Genomic DNA, 24961 nt, shown 5'->3' on the forward strand with positions numbered 1-24961 from the left:
TATATCATACTGACACTATACTTCATGATGCTGACACTATACTTCATGAAGGTGACACTGCACTTTATCATAGTGACACTGTACTAATACTTGATGGGCGCCACTACTTCCTTGTCAGCTTGCTGCTAGCGTCCATGCCAAGGCTACATCCAAAGTCTCTCCCTTCGTGGTCCCACCAGCACCCCTTGAACCAGATGGACTCGAGCCGGTAGTGGAAACCGCTTGGTGAGTGTGATGTAAGCAGTAGTTATGCTTCACACGACCTTGTTCTACATTACATCACAGTTACTAGGCAGTAAAATGTAGTGCCGCTCTGACATGGTAGTTTACCAGCTACAGTTGTGTTAGCTAGCTTGTACGCCGAGTGATTTTTAAAATCAAAACAACATTCTAAACATGTAAATTCTGAACGTAGAATAGCTGTCTAATCGTTCATGAAATGTAGTAAATTGCATTAAAGTCTGCTTGTTGCCAGTCTGACATCGTAGTTTACTAGCTACAGCTGTGTTAGCTAGCTAGTACGATGAGTGATTTTAAAGTAAAAGCAGCATTCTTAAACATGACTAATACAGATTTTGAAAGTAGAATAACTCTCTAATCATTCATGAAATGTAATAAATTGGGGTGAAGTCAGTTTGCTGCCAGTCTGACATGGTAGTTAACTAGCTACAGCTGTGTTACCTAGCTCGTACAACAAGTGTTTTTTAAATAAAAACAATATTCAAAGCATGGCTAATGTTACCAAAGGATTTGATACCTGCTAAAACATGAGCTCCATTACTATGAAAACATGAATGTTTCTAATTTATTTACATTTATGTGCTTTCTGCTAAGCCATATTTATTGAAATAGCCCAAAGTCTTGTTTCTTTGTTTTGGGTTTTTTCCACAGAAATTCAATTTTTGCACATTTAAAATGTCGTTAAAATGTGTGTTGTCGCGGCCTCTTACGACAAAAGTTTTAAAGGTATCTTTTGTGTTTTACTCAGAAGTCAATTATTGTTATATTATATGTAAAAGTGTGCTAAGTTTTGCCTAAAAATGTGCTATATTTTACATAAAAACGTGCAATGTTTTATCTAAAAATGTGCTGTATTTTACCTAAAGAAATGTGCTAAAAATATTAGATATTCCCTCAAAATATGCAATAATTTCCCCTCAAAATATGCAATATTTCCCCCCAAAATGTGCTATACTTTACCTAAAAATATGCAATCATTTCCCCCAAAATATACAATCATTTCCCCCAAAATATGCAATACGTTCCCCCCAAAATATGTAATATTTTCTTCCCAAAATATGCTATTTCCCCCCCAAAATGTTTTATATTTTACCCAAAAATGTGCTATATTTTATGTGAAGATTTGCTATATTCTACCTAAAAAATTGCTATATTTTCCCCCAACATGTGCTATACTTTACCTAAAAATATGCTATATTGTATCGGAACATGTGCTATATTTGACCAAAGAATGTGCTGTTTTGCCTAAAAGTGTGCTATATTTTACATTAAAAAGTGCTATATTTTAATCTAAAAATTTGCTGCATTTTACATAAAGAAATGTGCTAAAAAGATTCAATACCTTCCCTAAAAATATGCAATAATTTCCCCCCAAAATATGCAATAATTTCACCCCAAAATATGCAATAAATTTCCCCCAAAATATACAATATTTTCTTCCCAAAATATGCTATTTTCCCCCAAAATGTTTTTACCCAAAAATATGCTATATTTTATGTGAAGATTTGCTATATTTTACCTAAAAAAATGGTATATTTTACCTAAAAATGTGCTATATTTCCCCCAACATGTGATATACTTTACATAAAAATATGCTATATTGTATCGAAACATATGCTATATTTTACCAAAAAATTAGCTGTTTTGCCTAAAAGTGTGCTATATTTTACATAAAAAGTGCTATATTTTATCTAAAAAATGTGCTGCATTTTACCTAAAGAAATGTGCTAAAAAGATTCAATATCTTCCCTAAAAATATGCAATAATTTCTCCACAAAATATGCAATAATTTCCCCTTAAAATATGCAATATTTTCTTCCCAAAATATGCTATTTTCTCCTCAAAATGTTAAATATTGTACCCCAAAATATGCTATATTTTATGTAAAAGATTGCTATATTTTACCTAAAAAATATGGTATATTTGACCTAAAAAATATGGTTTATTTTACCTAAAAATGTGCTATATTTCCCCCCAACATGTGCTATACATTCCATAAAAATATGCTATATTGTATCGAAACATGTGCTATATTTTACCAAAAAATGTGCTGCATTTTACCTAAAGAAATGTGCTAAAAAGATTCAATATCTTCCCTAAAAATATGCAATAATTTCCCCCCAAAATATGCAATAATTTCCCCCCAAAATATGCAATATTTTCTTCCCAAAATATGCTATTTTCCCCCAAAAATGTTTTATATTTTACCCAAAAATATGCCATATTTTATGTGAAGATTTGCTATATTTTACCTAAAAAAATGGTATATTCTACCTAAAAAATTGTTATATTTCCCCCAACATGTGCTATACTTTACTTAAAAATATGCTATATTGTATCAAAACATGTGCTATATTTTACCAAAAAATGTGCTGTTTTGCCTAAAAGTGTGCTATATATTACATAAAAAGTGCTATATTTTATCTAAAAAATGTGCTGCATTTTACCTAAAGAAATGTGCTAAAAAAATTCAATATCTTCCCTAAAAATATGCAAGAATTTCTCCACAAAATATGCAATCATTTCACCCCAAAATATGCAATAATTTCCCCTTAAAATATGCAATATTTTCTTCACAAAATATGCTATTTTCTCCTGAAAATGTTAAATATTGTACCCCAAAATATGCTATATTTTATGTAAAAGATTGCTATATTTTACCTAAAAAATATGGTATATTTTACCTAAAATTTGCTATATTTGACCTAAAAAATATGGTATATTTTACCTAAAAATGTGCTATATTTCCCCCCAGCATGTGCTATACATTACATAAAAATATGCTATATTGTATCGAAACGTGCTATATTTTACCAAAAAAGGTGCTGCATTTTACCTAAAGAAATGTGCTAAAAAGATTCAATATCTTCCCTAAAAATATGCAAGAATTTCACCCCAAAATACGCAATAATTTTCCCTCAAAATATGCAATATTTGCTTCCCAAAATATGCTATTTTCCCCCCAAAATGTGCTATATTTTCTGTAAAAATGTGCTATATTTTACCTAAACATGTGCTATATTTACCCCCAAAATTTGCTATACTTTACCTAAAAATATGCTATATTGTATCAAAACATGTGCTATGTTTTACCTAAAAGTGTGCTATATTTTACATAAAAATGTGCTATATTTCATCTAAAAATGTGCTGCATTTTACCTAAAGAAATGTGCTAAAAAGATTCAATATCTTTCCTAAAAATATGCAATAATTTACCCCCAAAATATGCAATAATTTTCCCTCAAAATATGCACATTTAAAATGTTGCTGATGTGCGTGTTGTCACGGCTTCTTACGACAAAAGTTTTAAAGGTATCTTTAGTGTTTTACTCGGAAGTCAATTAGCAAAAATGGTCAAATCCTGCCCAATCTGGGATGATCTCGCTTTGGGGATGAGCACTAATCTGAACACGGAACAACGTCCTCAGGACTTGGACGGACTCAAATCAAATACCAGCTTGCTCAATATCATTTAAAAAAAGATGGATATGTGTTGTGGACATGTTTGAAGGATGTTTGGCAGCAGGTCCCAATGCAAGCATGGTTGGTTTGGCGTACACGGCGTGGAAGAGCAGCCAGGCCACACACGTGTACGGATACATAAATAATATCTCGTGCTAGTACAGAAGTATATGTGCCGGGTAATGTTGCTAATGCGCTTGTTTGCTGGCGTCTGTTCATCTGTCAGCCAGTCTTCACCTCCACGCTCCCCCTAATCCTGTCCCCAGACAGGCTGATGCCAGATCAGCTGCCTTCAGGCTGGAGGGACCCCCGTCCCCACAAGTAGTGTACTACTGACAAATACTCTAATACTGACAAATACTGTAATACTGCTTATTGCTTAAACCACGGGTGTCCAAACTTTTTCCACTGAGGACCACACACAGAAAAATTTAAGCATGCTGAATATATATATATGTATATGTACTGTATATCTATATATGTATATATGTATAAATATATATACATATATATATATATATATATATATATATATATATATATATATATATATATATATGTATATATATATCCATCCATCCATTTTCTACCGCTTATTCCCTTTGGGGTCGCGGGGGGGCGCTGGAGCCTATCTCAGCTACATATATATATATATATATATATTTATCAGATTTAATTTTTTATTATCTATAGCAGGGGTGTCAAAAGTGTGCCCCGGAGGCCATTTGCGGCCCACAGCTAATGTTTTAAAGGCCCATGGCACATTCTAAAAATACTATTAAAATAAACAAAAACATAACAAAAGTGAAATAAAAAAGCTTAAAGGTGGAATGTAATTTAGAAAATATTGCAATGTTGACTAATAAAACAAAGCTGGTTTTTTTCTTTCAAACTGGCATTGCTCAAAACATGATAATGAATCAAAATCAATGTTATTATGAATTATTGACCTATCAAAGGTGCTGATTACTTCACATCAAATATTCCACTTTGAAAAATATTTTTGGTGGAAGATTTTGCATATTTTGTGTGTTTGCTATAAAAAACATAGTTTTGTTTGACAAAAAAAGGGCGGAAAACAAACAAACAAAAAAACAACATAAAAAAAACTAAAACATTTTGAAATGAGGGATAGATCTGAAGTTGATGTAGACTCCAGAGATTTATCATCATTTCATGACCCAAGCAAAACACTTTTTACACTTTCATACTGAAATAAATAAACAATATCAAATATACTTAAATACAATTATATAAAACCTCTGCCTTGTTTTTAATGAATACTTAAGTATACAACGCCGCTGTATTTTAATGTTGGTCATCATGGTGGTACTTGGTGAACATTTTTTGACAACCACTGATCGAGTTCAACTTCAGACCTATTCGTCGATTATAATTGCTCTTTTTAAAAAAAAATTATTTTTATTTTGTGCCCTTTTCGTCAAAGAAAACTTAGATTTTTATATGGAAAACCCACAAAATATGCAATATTTCCCCTCAAAGTATGCTATAGTTTACCTAAAAAATGTGCTCCAAATAAGCAATATCTTCCCTAAAATATGCAACATTTTCCTCTAATAACAGGATCCTTTTTACCCCAAAATATGCTATATTTTACATCAAATGTGCTATTTTACCTAGAAATTGTACTATATTTTATCTAAAAATGTGCTATATTTTACATACAAATGTGGTATGTTTTCCCCAAAGATGTATTATATTTTACATAAAATGTGCTATTTTACCTAAAAATGTGCTGTATTTTACCTAAAGAAATGTTTAAATTTTTTAAAATAATTTCCCCCCAAGATATGCAATAATTTTCCCCAAGGTATGCAATAATTTCCCCCAAGGTATGCAATAATTTCCCCCAAGGTATGAAATAATTCCCCCAAGGTATGCAATATTTTTTCCCAAGGTATCCAATAATTTCCCCCCAAGATATGCCATAATTTCCGCCCAAAATATGCTATAATTTATTTTAAAATGCTATATTTTACCTAAAAAATGCAATATTTTACCGAAACGTGCTATATTTTGCCCAAAAATGTGCTATGTTTTGCCTAAAAATGCTATGTTTTACATAAGAATGTGCTATATTTTATCAAAAAATTTGTATTTTACCTAAAGAAATGTGCTAAAAATATTCAATATCTTCCATAAAAAATATGCAATAATTTCCCCCCAAAATATGCAATAATTTTCCCTTAAAATGTGCAATATTTTCTTCCCAAAATATGCTCTTTTCCCCCCCAAAATTATATATTTTACCCCAAAATATGCTATATTTTATGTAAAATTTTGCTATATTTTACCTAAGAAATATGGTATACTTTACCTAAAAATATACTATATAAAAAGTTAAAGTACCAATGATTGTCACACACACATTAGGTGTGATATTGTATCGAAAAATATGCTATATCTTACATAAAAATGTGCTATATTTTATCTAAAAATGTGCTGCATTTTACCAAAAGAAATGTGCTAAAAATATTCAATATATTCCCTAAACATATGCAATACATTTCCCTCAAAATATGCAATATTTCCCACAAAAATGTGCTATACTTTACCTAGAAATATGCTATATTTCATGTAAAAAAAAATGCTATATTTTACCAAAAAAATATGTTATATTTGACCTAAAAATGTGCTATATTTTCCCCCAAAATGTGCTATACTTTATCTAAAAATGGGTTATATTTCCCCCCAAAATGTGCTATACTTTACCTAAAAATATGCTATATTGTTTAGAAATATGTGCAATATTTGACCAAAAAATGTGCTCTTTTGCCTAAGTGTGCTATATTTTACATAAACATGTTCCATATTTTATCTAAAAATGTGCTGCATTTTACCTAAAGAAATGTGCTAAAAAGATTCAATATCTTCCCTAAAAATATGCAATAATTCCCCACAAAATATGCAATATTTCCTCAAAACTTGCAATATTTTCTTCCCAAAATATGCTATTTCCCCCCAAAATGTGCTATATTTTACCCAAAAATATGCTATATTTTATGTAAAAATGTGCTAAGTTTTGTCTAAAAATGTGTTATATTTTACATAAAAATTTGCAATATTTTATCTAAAAATGTGCTGTATTTTACCTAGAGAAATGTGCTAAAAATATTCAACATCTCCCCTAAAAATAGGCAATAAAATTTTCCTCAAAATCTGCAATATTTTTTTTCTCAAAATATGCTAGATTTTACCTAAATATTGTGCTATATTGCCATCAAAAATGTGCTATACTTTACCCAGAAATTTGCTATATTTTATCTAAAAATGTGCTGCATTTTATTTAAAGAAATGTTCTAAAAATATTCAATATCTTCCCTAAAAATATGGAATAATTTCCCCCAAAATATGCAATAATTCTCCTCAAAATATGCAATATTTTCTTCCCAAAATATGCTATTTTCCCCCCGATAATTTTATATTTTACCCCAAAATATGCTATATTTTATGTAAAAATTTGCTATATTTTACCTGAAAAATATGGTATATTTAACTTAAAAATATGCTATATTTCCTCCCAAAAAATGCTGTACTTTACCTAAAAATATGCTATATTTTATCGAAACATGTGCTATATTTTATCTAAAAATGTGCTGCATTTTACCAAAGAAATGTGTTAAAAAGATGCAATATCTTCCCTAAAAATATGCAATCATTTTCCCTCAAAATGTGCTATACTTTACCTAGAAATATGCTATATTTTATGTAATAATTTACTATATTTTACCTAAAAATTATGGTAAATTTGACCTAAAAATTTGCTATATTTCCCCCCAAAATGTGCTGTACTTTACCTAAAAAATATGCTATATTGTATTGAAACGTGCTATATTTTACCAAACAATCTGCTGTTTTGCCTAAAAGTGTTATATTTTACATAAAATTTGCTATTTTATCTAAAAATGTGCTGTATTTTACCAAAAGAAATGTGCTAAAAAGATTCAATATCTTCCCTAAAAATATGCAATAATTTCACTTCAAGATATGCAATATTTTCTTCCCAAAATATGCTATATTTTACCTAAAGAATGTGCTTTATTTTCCCCCAAAATGTGCTATATTTTACCTAGAAATATGCTGTGGTTACCAAAAAATGTGCTATATTTCCTGCCAAAATATGCAATATTTTTCCCCTAAATATGCTATATGTTACATTAAAAAGTTGCTATATTTTACATTAAAAAGTTGCTATGTTTTACCCCAAAATTTGCTAAATTCTACCCCAAAATTTATGATAAATAATAAATGATAATATTTGCTATATTTTACCAAAAAATTAGCTATGTTTTACCTAAAAATCTGCTGTATTTTACCTAAAAATCTGCTGTATTTTACCTAAAAATGTGCTATTTTACCTACATTTATTTTGCTACATTTTACCTAAAAAAGCTAAAAATGTGCTGTACTTTATCCAAAGAAATGCGCTAAAGAATTCAATATCTTCCGTAAAAAAATGCAATAATTTCCCTTCAAAATATGCAATATTTTCTTCCCAAAATATGATATATTTTACCTAAAGAATGTGCTATATTTCCCCCAAAAATGTGCTATACTTTACCTAGAAATATGCTGTATCCAACCAAAAAGTTTGCTATATTTCCTGCCAAAATATACAATATTTTTCCCCTAAATATGCTATCTTTTACATTAAAAAGTTGCTATATTTTACATTAAAAAGTTGCTATATTTTACCCCCAAATGTGCTATATTTTACCCCAAAATGTGCTATATTTTACTAAAAAATTTGCTATGTTTTACCTAAAAATGTGTTGTATTTTACCTAAAAATGTGCTCTTTTACTTAAATATGTTTTACCTAAAAATGTGTTGTATTTTACCTAAAAATGTGCTCTTTTACTTAAATTTATTGTGCTATATTTTACCTAAAAAAAGCTAAAAAATGTGCTGTATTTTACCTAAAGAAATGTGCTAAAAAAATGCAATCTTCCCTAAAAATATGCAATAATTTCCCTTCTAAAATGTGCTGTACTTTACCTAAAGAAATGCACTAAAAAATTAAATATCTTCCCTAAAAAAATGCAATAATTTCCCTTCAAAATATGCAATATTTTCTTCTCAAAATATGATATATTTTACCTAAAGAATGTGCTATATTTCCCCCAAAAATGTGCTATACCTTACCTAGAAACATGCTATATCTTACCAAAAAAATTGCTATATTTGCGGCCAAAATATGCTATATTTTTCCCCTAAATATGCTATATTTTACATTAAAATGTTGCTATACTTTACATTAAAAAGTTGCTATATTTTACATTAAAAAGTTGCTATATTCTACCCCAAAATTTGCTATATTTTACCCAAAAATGTGTTATTTATTACCAAAAAATTAGCTATATTTTACCTAAAATGTGCTGTATTTTACCTAAAAATTTGCTATATTTTACCTAAATTTATTTTGCTATATTTTACCTAAAAAAGCTAAAAAAATTTTTTTTAAAAAGGCAATATATTCCCCCCCAAAATATGTCAAAGTTGAATATTTGATGTGTAGTAATTGGAGTCTTAGAAAGGTCAAACATTATTTTTTGAGCAATGACAAAGAGCAGCCTGCATGTTAACTTTGTGTTATTAGAGTCAACTTGCAACTTTTTCTCCTCACATTTCACCTGTTTGCTCTTTTAATCCACTTTTTTTTAATGTTTTTTTTGTTCGATACTATTTTTAGAATGTGCTGTTTACAAATGGCCCCCAAGTGGCACTCGGGACCTGCCTGTACTTCCCGTGCTCCTCGTCCTGCACCCCCACTCTGTCCCTCATTAGGTGTGGGCCATCAAAGTCTTTGGAGCAAAAAAAAAGTTTGCGCTGCTCGGTGTCCACCACGAGTCCCCAGAGACTTGGCCTGGACTACAAAGTCCCCGACTGGCCTTGCAAGGCGAGGCTTGAGCTTTGTCAGCTTGACTGCGTAGAGCAGGGGTGTCAAACTCAAATACAGAGTGGGCCAAAATTTAAAACTGAACAGAGCCGCGGGCCAAGGTTGAACAAATTAACCTTTTTGATAGGGACCCAAACAAGTTTTGCATTGAATATTAAACAAGCAAGGCTTATATAACTTTATAGTGACATGCAAAATCGAGTTTCAAATAATAATAATTAAAAAATATCAATGGCATATCAAATACAATTTTAAATAAAAATGTAATGCCTCTTTTCTATTTGCAGCCTTCTGAGGTAAATATCAACATTAACTTTTTCCACAGGCCAATACATTTGAAAATTAAATAATGAATAAACCAACCATTCAGGACTTTAAACTGCTCAGTTTGCAACACACTGATCTAATCTGATGTGCCCAAGCCAGATACCTGCCATCTTTTCTTGGATGCTAGTTCATTAATGTCGGGGCTCAGGCTTTGAGCTGAGGCAACCTTCATTTTCGAACGAAGGTGTTTATCAGTCATTATATCTCGTATTCCACAGTCTTGGGGGCGTGCCTTACAGGCACTGCTCTTAACGTCCTCTACGAGCTGTCGTCACGTCTGCTTTTCATCCCTTCAAACAACGTGCCCGCCCAGTCACAAGATATGAGCGGCTTCTGTACGCACACACACGTGAATGCAACGCATACTTCAACAGTGATACAGTTTACACTGAGAGTGGCCGTATAAGCAATTTTAACATTGTTAGAAATATACGTCACACTGTGAACCCACACCAAACAAGAATGACAAACACATTTTGGGAGAACATCCGCACCGTAACACAACATAAACACAACAGAACAAATACCCAGAGAATTTTTTTTTTTTTTTTTTTTTTTTTTTTTCAAGATGGCGGCGCGCACAGACGCAGCGGCTTACGGCTCTCCATTTCAGTGCTCTTTCTTCTTTCTTTTCTTCATGTTTTTTTTCCTTTTGTGCACCACCTGTACTGCAAACACCCGGTACACCCGCCAGTCACTCTTGGATATCGGTAACTCGCACCAGATATCTGTTTCGAGCGACTTTCACCACGAGCACAACATCCCAGATGACATAGCGAGAGCACAGGCCTCTCCGTGGTTTGTTGTCAGGTCTGGGAGACGGCGCAGACGGAGGAGGGAGAGGAAGCAGAAGCGTGGCCGCAGGTCCGGCGTCTTGCTCAGGCTTAGGAAACAACCCCACAAGCCACCTCTACCGAGCCTGTTCCTCTCTAATGCCAGATCCCTTGTACAGAAGATGGACGACCTGGAGTTACAACTTGCTGGAAACCGCTATGTTCGGGACTGTTGTGCTATGATTATCACCGAAACCTGGCTTCACCCGGAAATACCCGATGCTAGCATGCAGCTAGCCGGACGCACTCTGCTCCGCCGGGACAGAACTAAGGACTCCGGTAAGAGCAGAGGAGGGGGGCTCTGTATCTACGTGCATGAGAACTGGTGCAACAACGGGACAATCACTGAACAGCACTGTTGCCCGGACGTGGAGTACATGTCTGTTAGATGTCGGCCTTTTTTTCTCCCGAGAGAGCTGTCTGTTGTTATCATCGCGGCTGTGTATATTCCACCGGACGCCAAAGTAAACACAGCGCTCTCTCTTCTGCTGAACACCGTCAACAAACAGCAGCGGGCCCACCCCGACGGTGTTCATATCATAGCAGGGGATTTTAATAAGGCCAATCTGAAGACTGTACTCCCTAAGTTCTACCAGCACGTGAAGTGTTCTACAAGGGGCAAGAACACCCTGGACCACGTGTATACCAACATAAAGCACGCGTACAGAGCTACACCCCTCCCCCAGCTTGGACAGTCAGACCATCTTTCCCTCCTGCTCTCTCCTACCTACACCCCCATCAGACGCCAGGCCAGGCCTATCACAAAGACTGTGATGACCTGGCCTGACGATGCACTCCCCAAACTTCAGGACTGCTTCCAACACACAGACTGGGACCTCTTCCAACAACAGGAGCTGGAGACAGCCACAGGAACGGTGCTGGACTACATAAAGTTCTGCATCGGGAATGTGACTGTGGAAAAAAACATCCGGGTTTACCCCAACAAGAAACCCTGGATGACCAGCCAGGTCCGCACACTCCTCAGGGCCCGCGACGCAGCCTTCAGGTCAGGGGACAGGGCACTGTACAGTGTTGCTAGAGCCGACCTGAAGAGAGGGATTAAAAAAGCAAAGGCGGCCCACAGGAGGTGCATAGAGTCCCATCTGTCCAGCAAAAACTCACGGGAGGTGTGGCGGGGCATTCATGACATCACGAACTTCAGAGGCTGCAATATGACAACTGCGGATCAGAGTGTGACACTGGCAGAGGAGCTTAACTGTTTCTTTGCCCGTTTCGAAACCCCCCAGCGACACTCATCTGCTCCAGCCCTGCCCCCGCCCCCACCGGGCTCCGGCGCCACTCCACTCACTGTACAGGAGCACAGTGTCAGACGAGTGCTCCTGGCTGTGAACCCCAGGAAGGCTACCGGACCAGACGGAGTACCTGGAAAGGTGCTCAGGACGTGCGCCCACCAGCTCGCTCCCCCCCTCACCAGGATCTTCAACCTCTCCCTGGCTCAGGCAGTCATCCCATCCTGCCTGAAGTCATCTACAATAATCCCGGTGCCGAAGAAGTCTCCCATCACCAGCCTGAATGATTACCGACCAGTGGCCCTCACTCCGGTAATCATGAAGTGCTTCGAGCGACTTGTTCTCCAGCACATCAAGGACCATATCCCTCCAGACTTCGACCCCCACCAGTTCGCATACCGGGCGAACAGGTCCACAGAGGACGCCATCGCTGTTGCTCTCCACTCTGCTCTGAACCACCTGGAGCAGCAGCAGAGCTACGTCCGGATGCTCTCTGTGGACTATAGCTCTGCCTTCAATACAATAATCCCGGACAGACTCTGCAATAAACTGGACACTCTTGGCCTCCCCCCTCTCACAAACGCCTGGATAAGGGACTTCCTAACGGACCGACCCCAGAATGTGAGACTTGGCCCGCACCTCTCATCCTCCCGCACGCTGAGCATCGGCTCCCCACAGGGCTGTGTGCTGAGCCCCCTCCTATACTGCCTTTACACCCATGACTGCAGTCCAGCCCACAGTGACAACCTTACCGTCAAGTTTGCCGACGATACCACAGTGGCCGGGCTCATCTCCAGGGGTGACGAGGCTGCCTACAGAGAGGAGGTCCTGAAGCTGACGGCCTGGTCTTCGGAGAACAACCTCGCTCTCAACACCAGCAAGACCAGAGAGATCATCGTCGACTTCAGGAGGAGCAGCACCGACCCTGCCCCCCTCTACATCAACGGCGAGCGTGTAGAGAGGGTCCACACCTTCAGGTACCTTGGAGTCCACATCTCTAATGACTTCTCCTGGACAGTCAACACCACATCAATCATCAAGAAGGCTCAGCAGCGGCTACACTTCCTTAGAGTCCTCGGGAAGTACAACCTGAAGCCTGACCTGCTGCTGACCTTCTACCGCTCGTCCATCGAGAGCCTGCTGACCTACTGTATTACGGTATGGTACGGCAGCTGCACTGCAGCAGACAGGGAGAGGCTGCAAAGAGTGGTCAAGACGGCTCAGAAGATCATCGGCCGCCCTCTCCCCTCTCTGACGGACATCTACACCTCCCGCTGCCTCAACAGAGCCAGTGCCATCATCAAAGACAGCACCCACCCTGGCTCTGACCTGTTCCACCTGCTGCCCTCTGGGAAGCGCTACAGGTGCATTAAAACCAAAACAAACAGGCTAAAGAACAGCTTCTTCCCCAGGGCCATAACCATCCTGAACGGACTGCCCCATTGTCCCTCATAACTGCCTTCTCTTCGGTGCAATAACCCATTCCACCAACCACCCTGTTTTTGTTTTGTTTTTTCATGTATATATTCATTTCACACCATATTCATTGCACTTCTACATTTTTTAAATTTTTATATATTTGCACATTGTTTTTCTAGCATGCACACATCGCACTGTATGGAATGGCCTCAATCTCGTTACCTTGCGTAATGACAATAAAGCTGATTCTGATTCTGATTCTGAACCCTTTGCAGCACTAACTCTTCCGCTACAAAATACAACCCCCCCCCCCCCCCCCCCCCCCCCACACACACACACACACACACACACACCTTGTAGCGTCCTGGAAGAGTTAGTGCTGCAAAGGGTTCTGGGTATTTGTTCTGTTGTGTTTATGTTGTGTTACGGTGCGGATGTTCTCCCGAAATGTGTTTGTCATTCTTGTTTGGTGTGGATTCACAGTGCGGCGTATATTTCTAACAGTATAAAAGTTTTTTTTATACTGGCACCCTCAGTGTAACCTGTATCAATGAAGATCAAGTATGCGTTGCATTCACTTGTGTGTGCGAGCCAAGACCGCACATATTATACGACTAGGCCAGCACTCGTTGGACTGGACGCAAAGGGGACATGACGATTTACGGGAGGGGCACTGAAATATGGGAGTCACCCGAGAGGGTTGGCAAGTATGAGAATTAGCGGTGAGTGAGGTGTTACCGCGGCATCGCCGCTGTATATGATTGGCGGGCCAGCTCTAGTGTTAAATTGATATCGTCTCAAGGGCCAAATTTGGCCCGCGGGACAGAGTTTGACACCATGGCGTAGAGGGACAAAGTGTTGACGAGTCAACATACCCGCATTAATATTACATCTTGCAACCTTTCACACCTCCATGGAGGCCATCTTTTTCTCCACGGACCACACGACTGAATTTGGAAAAGTAGAAAGTGTTTCCCCTCCAGACTTTCCACCCCCTCCAGGATCTTTTTTGTTTTCAAAACCAGTACAATATTTATTGTAACCATCAGGGCTCTCCTCAATGTTGGTGAACACTAAAGGTCCCGGGGACCCAAAAGGGTCTCTGTCATTAAGGTGTTAAAAATAAGTCCTTTTTTTTTTCATGCTAAAATATCCATACATCAACTTCAAATCCATCTGTTGACATAAAGTTGTTTTTTAAGCCTTTTTTGTCAAAGAAAACCATATTTTTTGTTGCATAAACACAAACTATGCAATTTTTTTCCCCCAACAAAAATGGTTTCAAAGTGGAATATCTGCTATATTTTACCCACAAATTTGCTATATTTTACCCACAAATTTGCTATATTTTATCCCAAAATGTGCTATTTTTTACCTACAAATTTGCTATATTTCACCTAAAAATGTGCTATATTTTACCCAAAAAATTGCTATATTTTACCTAAAAAAGCTATGAAAAAAAAAGGCAATATATTCACTCAAAAATATTTCTAAGTGGAATATTTGATGTGTAGTAATTTGAGTCTTGGAAAGGTCAATAATTCATAATTCATATTTGATGTGAAGTATTAAACAGGTCAATAATTCATAATTCATATTTGATGTGAAGTATTAAACAGGTCAATAATTCATAACACCATTGTTTTTGATTATTATTATTTTTTGAACAATGAGAGTTAAATTTAAAAAGAATATATCAGGCTAATGGTCTCGGTTTTCCAAAAAGCCTCCACTTTTTTTGTTACGTTTTTGCTTTTTTATTACACTTTTTGTTTTATTTGTAATAGTATATTGATTATAATAATTAAAATGTTTGCACTTTGCCCACCCCTAAGCTCCAGCATGACACAATTTATAAATACAGTTTTTAAGCACACACACACACACACACACACACACACACACACACACACACACACACACACACACACACACACACACACACACACACACACACGTTTTACAAGAACAACAAAAAATTGGCAATATTGTGATAAAAGTCAGAATTTTATGACAAATGTCACCATTTTACATAATAATAATTTTTTATGTAATAATTTTACATAAAAAAGTAATCATTTTATAAATAAATGATAAATGGGTTATACTGGTGTAGCGCTTTTCTACCTTCAAGGTACTCAAAGCGCTTTGACAGTATTACCACATTCACCCATTCACACACAGATGGCGGGAGCTGCCATGCAAGGCGCAAACCAGCAGCCATCAGGAGCAAGGGGTGAAGTGTCTTGCCCAAGGACACAACGGATGTGACTAGGATGGTAGAAGGTGGGGATTGAACCCCAGTAACCAGCAACACTCCGATTGCTGGCACGGCCACTCTACCAACTTCGCCACGCCGTCCTTTATGAGAAAATATTGCAATATTACGGAAACAGAAAGAATATGAGATTGTTCCCAATTTTATAAGAAAAAAGTTGACACATTGTGAGAAAAAGACTGCTTTTAGTGAAAAAAATTTTTTTTTACTTTTTGTTTGTAATTGGTTTTCAATCTTCATTATTTACTTCAAGTTATTACAGTATATCCCTATTTACATATTTTTAATTTTTTTTAATTTATTCTGGCATTTCAAATTTTTACACACACTTGTCACAAAGTCACGTCAAATTTTTACACATACTTGTTATTTCATATGTTGACCATAGGGGGAGCACTTTTAAAACCGACACACAGTCACTTAAAAAAAATCCCTCCTTTTTGGGACCACCCTCATTTTGATAGATTTCACCACCAGTGGTGCAAATGAGACATTCTCTATTAGATGTAATGGTTTTCCGTACTGGGACCATGACTTTTATGTTCTAACTTGTTCACACCTCCTCATATGGAAGATACTTTTCCTTGTTGATGTCTCAAGAAAGACAGAAATACAAGAATACACACACACACACACACGCACACACACGCACACACACACACACACACACACACACACACACACACACACACACACACACACACACATACACACATTTCCTGTATTTGTTACCTTCTTGAGAACCGAAAAAAGCCTACATCTTTAGGACCATCCTTTCTGGATATATAAAGATTTGTATTTACAACATTAATAATATATACATACTCTGCAAATATAAAAAAGCTTGTTTTGAAAAATTAATTATAATTTTTACAAGAAAAAGGTCACAATTTCACAAGAAAAACTTAGAATTTTGGCGGAATTATAATAAAAGTCGTCATTTTACAAAAATAACTGAACATTTGTGGAATATTATGTTAAAAGTTGGAATTTACTCAATAACAGTCACAATTTTACAAGAAAAGCTGAACATTTTGGCAATTTTATGAAGAGTCGTAATTTTACTCGTTAAAAGTAAAAAAATTAATTTGCAATATTATAATAACTAAATGTCAAATGTCAAACAATTTCACTATTTTACAAGAACAACCAAAAAATTGTTAACATTGTGGTAAAAGTCAGAATTTTATATGACAAATGTCACCATTTTGCATAAAAAGTAATAATTTTACGGGATTGTATTGCAATATTACAGAAACAGAAAGAATATGAGAAATTGTTCCCAATTTTATAAGAAAAAATTCGACATTGTGAGAACAAGACTGCTTTGAGTGAATTTAAAAAAATATTTTGTTTGTAATTGGTTTTTAATCTTCATTATTTACTTGAAGTTATTAAAGTATGTCTCTATATACATATTTATTGGATTTTTTTTGTATTAATTCTGACCAAAGGGGGCGTATTTCAAATTATTTACACACACTTGTTATTTCATATGTTGGCCAGAGGGGGAGCACTTCACATTTTTACATACACTTGTTATTTCATATGTTGACCAGAGGGGGAGCACTTTTAAAACTGACACACAGTCAATTTGAAAAATCCCTCCTTTTTGGGACCACCCTCATTTTGATAGATTTCACCACCAGGGGTGCAAATGAGACATTCTCTATTAGCTGCGATGGTTTTGATTTATGTCCTAACTTGTTCAGACCTCCTCATATGGAAGATACTATTCCTTGTTGATGTCTCAAGGGTAGAAATACAAGAAACACACACACACCAGTGTTGTGTGTTGACTGTTTGAAAATAGCACTGTCTAAAGTTATTAGGACTTTTTGGACCCTAAAAGAATCAGAACTGAGTAATCGTCAGGTACCCTAATATTCACACCTCTAACGATTCGATTCATAATCGATTCTCGCAACGTGTTTTTTGGTACAATAATTATCATGAAACCTTTACCAAGCAGGTTACAGGTTAGAAAAAACTCATCCTGGCTATATGGAGATGGCCTATACATTAATTCTTAGAAAAACAAATAAAAAAATGTTAAAAAAACCCCATAATTTTTACTGACACTTATTCAATGTCAGGTTATGACGTTGATTTTACCATTGAAATTTAGTGATTTTCCAACCAATATTCTACAACATAAATTCAACTTTGAAACAGCATACTTTTTAACAACGTTCAATCAATGTCAGCTTCTGACAATGATTTGACAGTGAAATTTGGTCAATTTTCAACCAGTATTCTACAACACAAACACAATGTTGAAGCAACATACTTTTTAACAACGTTTATTCAATGTCAGGTTCTGACGTTGATTTGATCATTGAAATTTGGTCATTTTTCAACCGTTATTCTACAAAGTTGACAGGTCAATGTCAGGTTCCTACGTTGATTTGACCTTTTGAATTTTGTATATTTTCCAAGCAATATTCTACAACACAAACACAACGTTTATTCAATGTCAGGTTGTGACGTTGATTTGACCATTGAATTTTGGTAATTTCCCAACCAATATTCTACAATACGAATATAACGTTGAAGCAACATTCTTTTTGACAACGTTTAATCAATGTTAGGTTGTGACATTGAACATTGAATTTTGGTCATTTCCCAACCAATACACACAAATACAACACATAAACATTCTGAATGAATTTTTTCCATCCATTCATTTTCTAGATAATCTAGAAAATAACTTACTTCACCGATTAGTATTTATTTATTTATTTTTATTGTTATTACTTATGAAGTATATTGTGAATAAATTGAGAACAGGAAGTGAACAAAAGTGTTAGCTACTGACTGCTATGTAAAGCAAAATGGGTAGGATTAAATAAGATCTGCTTCTTCCTACTCCTCTTTGAACATGTTGAATAGACAAACTGGAAATTGTGTGTCATGTTGTATGCATGCATGTGTGATGTATCATGTTGTATGCATGCATGTTCGAAATAAACTCAAACTCAACTAAAAAAAAAAAAAATAATAATAAAAAAAAAAATATATATATATATATATATATATATAATGTGTGTATGTATGTATGTGTGTATATATATATATATATTCTACATCACAAACACAACATTGAAAGAACATACTTTGTAACAATTAATCTGTCCGGTTGTGAGGTTGATTTTGACCATTGAAATTTGGTCATTTCCTAACCAATATTCTATGACACAAATACAACGTTGAAGCAACATACTTTTTAACGACGTTTATTCAATGTCAGGTTCTGACGTTGATTTGACCATTGCATTCCAACCAATATTCTACAACACAAACACTATGTTGAAAGAACATACTTTTTGACAACGTTTAATCAATGTCCGATTTTGACGTTGATTTGAACATTGAAATTTGGTCATTTCCCAACCAATATTCTACAACACAAATACAACGTTGAAACAACATACTTTGTAACAACGTTTAATCGATGTCAGGTTGAGATGTTGATTTTACCATTGAAATTTGGTCATTTTTCAACCAATATTCTACAACACAAATACAATTTTCAAGCAACATACTTTTTAACGTTTATTCAATGTCAGATTCTGATGTTGATTTGACCATTGCATTCCAACCAATATTCTACATCACAAATACAACGTTGAAACAACATACTTTTTAACAACGATTAATCGATGTCAGGTTGAGATGTTCATTTGACCATTGAAATTTGGTCATTTCCTAAACAATATTTGACAACACAAATACAACGTTGAAACAACATACTTTTTGACAATGTTTAATCAATATCAGGTTCTGACGTTGATTTGACCATTTGAAATTTGGTTATTTTCCAAACAATATTCTACAACACAAATACATTGTTCAAGCATCATACTTTTTAACGTTTATTCAATGTCAGATTCTGATGTTGATTTGACCATTGCCCATCCATCCATCCATCCATCCATCCATTTTCTACCGCTTATTCCCTTCGGGGTCGCGGGGGGCGCTGGGGCCTATCTCAGCTACAATCGGGCGGAAGGCGGTGTACACCCTGGACAAGTCGCCACCTCATCGCAGGGCCAACACAGATAGACAGACAACATTCACACTCACATTCACACACTAGGGCCAATTTTAGTGTTGCCAATCAACCTATCCCCAGGTGCATGTCTTTGGAGGTGGGAGGAAGCCGGAGTACCCGGAGGGAACCCACGCAGTCACGGGGAGAACATGCATACTCCACACAGAAAGATACCGAGCCCGGGATTGAACCCAAGACAACTCAGGACCTTCGTATTGTGAGGCAGACGCACTAACCCCTCTACCACCGTGCTGCCCGATTTGACCATTGCATTCCAACCAATATTCTACAATACAAATACAACGTTGAAACAACATACTTTTTAACAACATTTAATCAATGTCAAGTTGTGACATTGATTTGAACATTGAATTTTGGTCATTTCCCAACCAATATTCTACATCACAAATACAACGTTGAAACAACATACTTTGTAACAACGTTTAATCGATGTCAGGTTTAGATGTTGATTTGACCATTAAAATTTGGTCATTTCCTAAACAATATTTGACAACACAAATGCAACGTTGAAACATGTTTTTTGACAACGTTTAATCAATGTCAGGTTGTGATGTTGATTTGACCATTGAAATTTGGTAATTTCACAACCAATATTCTACAACACGAGTACAACGTTGAAAATAAAAAATTTTTAACAACGTTTAATCAATGTCAGGTTGTGACTTTGATTTGACCATTGAAATTTGGTCATTTCCCAACCAATATTGTACAACACAAATACAACATTGAAAAAACATACTTTGTAACGTTTAATCAATGTCAGATTCTGACATTGATTTGACCATTCAAATGTGGTTCTTTTCCAAGCAATATTCGACAACACAAACACAACCTTTATTCAATGTCAGGTTGTGACATTGATTTGACCATTGAATTTTGGTCATTTCCCAACCAAGATTCTACAAGACGAGTAGAACGTTGAAATACAACATTCTGTTTGACAACATTTAATCAATGTCAGGTTGTGACATTGAACATTGAATTTTGGTCATTTCCCAACCAATACACACGTACAACACAAACATTCTGAATTTATTTCATTCATCCATTAATTTTCTAGATAATCTAGAAAATAACTTACTTAACCGATTATTAATTATTTATTCATTTTTTACTTATGGAGTATACTGTGAATAAATTGAGAACAGGAAGTGAACAAAAGCAAGTGCTGTGTAATGTGGATCCAACGTTAGACATAAACATAGTCTTATTTTACAAATACAACTATTTGGTTACATTTCACCTGCATAACCAACGTTGTTTCAATGTCTTGTGTCTGCCGGGTTAAGAATCGGTACAAATAGGAAATTGCAGTTCATTCGAAAATGAATTATGACACCCATACTTGACGGTAGGAGTGGTGTTCCTGAATTATAAAAGCTCGGCGGAAGCACATTTTATAAAAAAAAAACAAAGACATTTCAGAACGAAAGCACTGAAAATGAACAAACGTGTCTTTTTCGGAGCAAGCAGGAGCTTGAAGAAGCAAATATCTTCACGTCGCGAAAGATTCGGAACTGAACACCGCAAATGTTTCACCGCACTTTCTCGGAGTGGAAAAGAAGCAGGGAGATGTTTACCTTGTTGAAGAGATGTCCAATGTGAGCTCCAGCAGATGCCAGCAGGGACACCTTCTACGCCCGCCTGGTCAGGGTGTCCGGGGAGGGGTGGTGCCCCCCCCACCCTCCACGCCCCCTGCCCCAAATCACATCCCACCCTCAGCCCCCCCCCATGCTATTGTCCTTAGCGGCCATTGTGCATTCTTTCAGTGCCTATCTGCTGCTGGCCCGTATCATGGCGGATAAAAGAAGAATTGAGAGTTTCCTCAGCGTTTTGCCGGCAAATAAGCAATGATAACAGATTTGGTGCAAGAAATAATAAAATCAGTGATAAGCATGAAACAAGTAAGGAGCTTACAGACATGTGGAGTGGGGTGGGTCGGGGGGGGGGCTTGGTGGCCATCTGTTTGGGTGGGCTCGCGTGGACGGCCGTGTGATTGATTGACAGCTGGCTATCCTATCCAGCGATGGAGGATCATGAAACCTTATCAACGCCCAACGTCGTGTAACTCGGCCGTCTTGCTGCCGCAATCAGGAGGAGCGCTGACCTACATTTGAGGAGGACAGATGTCCCTCTGCGTCTTAGAGTTGTGGTAACGCGCCGCGATTACTGACCGGCTGCACGCCACGCGGCACGGTGTTCGGGGAGCCGTCAAGCGTTGTTGCGGCGACGCCACAAACGCCGTACTCCGTCGGAGTCAACCGGGAACGCTTCTCAACTTCCTCGGTCATCTCCCGATATACAGAATCAGAATCAGAAATACTTGAATAATCCCCGAGGAGAAATGAAGATTCTCAGCACAATCCCGTTCAAGAGCGGACAAACATTACAGGGAGACAGAACAGGATCGCTGACGGGTCTGCCAACTTCTGGCGCCCCTTACAAAAAAGGTGAGAAAAAAAAAAATTCAGTCTAAGCCTGGGCCCCTGGAGAGGGGGTCCAGACTGAGGCCGAAGGAAAAAAAACCTAAAGATGTCCGATAATATCGGCCTGCCGATAAATGCGTTAAAATGTAATATCGGAAATTATCGGTATCGTTTTTTTTATTATCGGTATCGGGTTTTTTATTTTTATTTTTATTTTATTTTATTTATTTTTTTATTAAATCAACATAAAAAACACAAGATACACTTACAATTAGTGCACCAACCCAAAAAACCTCCCTCCCCCATTTACACTCATTCACACTCATTCACACAAAAGGGTTGTTTCTTTCTGTTATTAATATTCTGGTTCCTACATTATATATCAATATATATCAATACAGTCTGCAAGGGATACAGTCCGTAAGCACACATGATTGTGCGTGCTGCTGGTCCACTAATAGTACTAACCTTTAACAGTTAATTTGACTATTTTTCATTAATTACTAGTTTCTATGTAGCTGTTTTTATATTGTTTTACTTTCTTTTTTTATTCAAGAAAATGTTTCTAATTTATTTATCTTATTTTATTTTATTACTTTTTTAAAAAAAGTACCTTATCTTCACCATACCTGGTTGTCCAAATTAGGCATAATAATGTGTTAATTCCACGACTGTATATATCGGTATCGGTTGATATCGGTATCGGTAATTAAAGAGTTGGATAATATCGGATATCAGCAAAAAGCCATTATCGGACATCCCTACATAGCACACATAAATGTGTGTAAGAGGGAAACATCAACGAAAACAAAGGACATTAAAAGAGCAGAGCTGATGCAACCAGCCACTTCTACACACAGCCACAAAAGTAAAACAACAACAACAACAAAAACATATACACTGTGGTGGCTTCTGCGGTGTTCCACGCCACCGTCTGCTGGGGTGGGTGGAGCATGGCCAGAGACAGGAGCAGACCCAACAAAGCAACCAAGAGAGCCGACTCCACCCTCGTCCGCCCACCAGCTCTCGCCCAGTGTCCAGTCCGCATGGATGAGCGAGAATGCGTCCAAGGAGACCGAGGTGTCCGACACCTGCTCATTCAGCCAAGACACTGTGAAGCTTGTCTGTCCCGGTGCTCGGCGCCAGCTCCGCAGCCCTGTCTCTTCATCCGCATCTCCTCCAGTCTCTCCAAACGGACTCTGGTGTGGCAGAGACCCAGCAACTGGTCTCCATGGCCAAAAGGCTGCCGGGCGGCAGATCCAGAAGTTCACAAAAAAGCACCGCAGAAGTCACGAAAGTGCCACCCCTTGTCACACAGTCCCAAAGAGTCCCGAAACAAAAGGCAAAAAAACCCCACATGAAAACAAGAGGGAAACATCAGGAACACAAAAGGATGACACAAGAGCACAGAGCTCCTGCCAACAGCAGCCACTACAGCGGCGCCATATTGGGAAAAACAACCATACAGTATTTGGAGATTTACCGTATTACCGACTATAGAGCGCACCGGTGTATAAGCCGCACCCACTAAATTCTAGAAAAAACATGTTTCCATATAAGCCACAGATATATACGTTGTGAAATAAGTTATTTACACAGGTCGGCGGGTAATATCGGCAGGCTGATATTATCGGCCGATAAATGCGTTAAAATGTAATATCGGAAATTATCGGTATCGTTTTTTTAATATCGGTATCATTTTTTTAATTTTATTATTATTATTATTATTTTTATTTTTATTAAATCAACATGAAAAACACAAGATACACTTACAATTAGTGCACCAACCCAAAAAACCTTCCTCCCCCATTCACACTCATTCACACAAAAGGGTTGTTTCTTTCTGTTATTAATATTCTGGTTCTTACATTATATATCAATATATATCAATACAGTCTGCAAGGGATACAGTCCATAAGCACACATGATTGTGCGTGCTGCTGGTCCACTAATAGTACTAACCTTTAACAGTTAATTTTACTCATTTTCATTAATTACTAGTTTCTGTGTAACTGTTTTTATATTGTTTTACTTTCTTTTTTTATTCAAGAACATTTTTTTAAATTTATTTCTTATTTTATTTTATTATTATTTTTTTTAAAGTAACTTATCTTCACCATACCTGGTTCTCCAAATTAGGCATAATGTGTTAATTCCACGACTGTATATATCGGTATCGGTTGATATCGGTATCGGTAATTAAAGAGTTGGACAATATTGGAATATCGGATATCGGCAAAAAGCCATTATCGGACATCCCTACACAGGAATATTCTGTAAATATTTATTTACATACCTAATTGTTTCCAAACGGTGTTTGTAACACGGCAGTAAAACGGATGATCAAACAAAACAGAGGTCACCGTCATGGACCTGCTAGCTCCACAAGTTTGTTCTCCAATCAGCTAAACCAACTCAATAACTCCAGTTTGACGTTTTGGTGAATTTAATGAGGAAGTTGTGAAAGCAATACAAAAAGAATGCCGTGGTAAGTTAGTAATCCTAACACCCAAACTGGTAAACATGTTAGCTAATGCTAACGACGCTAGCTTGAGTACATTACGATGGCACGCACAAATATGCGTGAAAACACTCCTACAGACGTCGCACGTGGGACGGTTTAGTAAGTAAGAATTGTTGGAGTTTTATTGTAAAATGTACAAACGTTGCTTGGAGTGATGAATGAATGAATCCATACGAGTAGAAAAGCTATGGACGGCGAGAAGACTTCG

At 36.6% G+C, this 24961-nt stretch overlaps 1 protein-coding gene across 1 annotated transcript in view; it reads right to left on the reverse strand.

Annotated features, from left to right (window-relative positions):
- Positions 1 to 21484, reverse strand: part of LOC133619471 (tenascin-like) — a 237236-nt gene extending 215752 nt beyond the window's left edge. Inside the window, exon 1 of the mRNA XM_061980512.1 lies at positions 21384 to 21484. The gene's annotated coding sequence lies outside the window, so the exon portion shown is untranslated. The remainder of the gene's footprint in view (positions 1 to 21383) is intronic.
- Positions 21485 to 24961: the final 3477 nt, after the last annotated feature.

The sequence above is a fragment of the Nerophis lumbriciformis genome, linkage group LG20 (assembly GCF_033978685.3).
Source record: "Nerophis lumbriciformis linkage group LG20, RoL_Nlum_v2.1, whole genome shotgun sequence".
Taxonomy (NCBI): domain Eukaryota; kingdom Metazoa; phylum Chordata; class Actinopteri; order Syngnathiformes; family Syngnathidae; genus Nerophis; species Nerophis lumbriciformis.